The sequence below is a fragment of the Panthera uncia genome, chromosome B4 (assembly GCF_023721935.1).
Source record: "Panthera uncia isolate 11264 chromosome B4, Puncia_PCG_1.0, whole genome shotgun sequence".
NCBI classification, from domain to species: Eukaryota; Metazoa; Chordata; class Mammalia; order Carnivora; family Felidae; genus Panthera; species Panthera uncia.
Window position 1 is genome coordinate 127,412,551 of NC_064809.1, and position 2,523 is coordinate 127,415,073.

The window sequence follows — 2,523 nt, forward strand, 5'->3', positions numbered from 1 at the left end:
AGTAAAAAGAATGATCTAGAAACTTCTCTGCCTATTTTAGGACATGGCACCCTCTTGGGGTCCGTCCTTGGGTGACCAAGGTGCTCAGTGGGTATCTGGTGAGTGAGTGATTCGATAAGGTAGCAAGCAGCCAGCGGGAGGTTCAATGCATTTGTAGGGGCCCGTAAGATCAATGCATCTCAGAGTTGGAGGGAACCCCCTGTCTTCCTGCTGATGCACGAGTTCTTTCAACAAGTTCCCTCGTCTCTATTTGCATGCCTCTCATGACGGGATGCTCACTGCCTTGCAGTGCCCAGGAGCTCAAAGAGCAGATGGGCTTTGTTACGTTTAGGCGAGAGCTGCCGTTTCATGAATCCACTTGGTCCTGATTTTGTGCCTGTGGAATGCGGATCTCTGTGTGTATTTACTCCCCAAAGGTATATTAAGCCCCTCAATTGTGCCAGGAACCGTGTAGGTGCTGGGGTTACAATGGTGAGTCAAGTCCGCGTGGCTCCAGCTCTCAGGAGACCTGGCAACCGAATGGGGGCCTAGATGATGACGATCGAGGGGAAATTCGCATCACATACAAAGAACCATTTTCCAGGGAACGGTTCAGTGGCCATCTCGCGCCACCACACCCGTCTCTAGCCTCAGAACTTTCCCATTGTTCCAGAACACCCCGTACCCATTCTCCATGTTTTCACTTCTTTTGGCTATACACCTCGGAGTGGATTTCTGGGGCTATCGAAAGTCTATGTTGAACTTTCTGAGGAGCAGAAAGTGCATGTGGAGCTCAACACAGGGCTTGATCCCACGACCCTGGGATCATGACCTGAGCTGAAATCAAGAGTTGGAGGCTCAGCCAACTGAGCAATCCAGACAGCCTTGAATGAGAGTACATTTAAATCAGTGGACTGAGTAAAACAGATCACCCTCCCTAATATGGATGGGCCTCATCCAATCAGTTGAAGGCCTGCATGGAATGAAAAGGCAGTCCTCACCGAGTAAGAGAGAATTGTTCAGGCTGAGGATGTAGGGGAGGTAGGAGAAGAAGGTGGGCTCTGAATCCAGACTCCTCATAGTTTGAATCCTGGCCTTGTCCCCCATCGGGCAGAGTGGGGTCAAGCAAATGGGATCTGGAGCGTCAGCCAAGCCACTTACACTCCATTTTCTCATCTGCAGAATGGCAATGATGAGGGTACCCTGGCTTGAGTGCCACCACCCATGGGAACCTTCCTTTGGCCCTCAGGAGCCCCTTCCTTTGGCCCTTCATAGAGCCCTAAATGTGGGTACTTCTATACTTCCCTGCGGAGATCTAGGAAAGAAGAAAGAGAGGTAAGTTGGGTGAAGGCCTCTTGGGAATGCGAGCTGGTGCAGCCACTCTGGAAAACGGCATGGAGGTTCCTCAAAAATTAAAAAGACAACTACCCTATGACCCAGCGATTGAACTACTAGGTATTTGAGGGACACAGGGGTGCTGTTTCGAAGCGGCACGTGCAACCCCGTGTTTAGAGCAGCACGATCGACAAGAGCCAGAGTCTGGAAAGAGCCCAAATGCCCATCGATGGATGAATGGATAAAGAAGATGTGGGGTGTGTATACACACACACACACACACACACACACACACACACACAATGGAGTATTACTCGGCAATCAAAAAGAATGAAATCTTGCCATTTGCAACTACGTGGATGGAACTGGAGGGTCTTATGCTAAATGAAATTAGTCCATCAGAGAAAGACAAATATATGCCTTCACTCCTATGAGGACTTTAAGAGACATAGGGAAGGGAAGCAAAAATGATATAAAAACAGGGAGGGGAACAAAACATGGAGGACAAACTGAGGGTTGCTGGAGGGGCTACAGGGGGGGATGGCTAAATGGGCAAGGGGCATTGAGGAAGACGCTTGCTGGGATGAGCACTGGGTGTCATACATAGGGGATGAATCACCAGAACCCGCTTCTGAAATCGTTATTGCGCTAGATGCGAACTAACTTGGGTGTTAATTCAAAAATAAATAAATATAAATAAATAAATAAACATAAAGACCAAAAAAAAAAAAAAATGTTGGGTGAGAGCCCTTTGTGACATAGTTTGGGTTCCAGGCCGGCTGCCCAGGCCCTTCTCTGGCTGGACCGATAAAGGAGGAGGCAGAGTGGTCCGAGAGCACCGGGCTTCTGTCCCGCACACTGAGCTGCCCCTCGCCGACGGCTTTCTGATGCTTATATAATAAGCCTGAATATCAGCGTCAACCGCTCCAAATCTTTCTAGGACAATTGTCCCCCGTAGAACGGCCGCAGAGGCACGGGAGGTGGGGGATCTTCGGCAGGGGAGGCAGAGCCAGACGGAGGCCATACTTTGGAGAGAGGTCTTGCCATTACTGTGATGACCCGATGGGGTAATGCTTCTCAAATGCTTAGCTGTGTCGGGCACAAGCAGGCGCTCAAAAATTACCTGTTGGATAAAAAAAAAAAAAACAAAAACAAAAACAAAAAAAAACTAAAAAAAAAAAAACTAAAAAAAAAACTAAAAAAAAAACT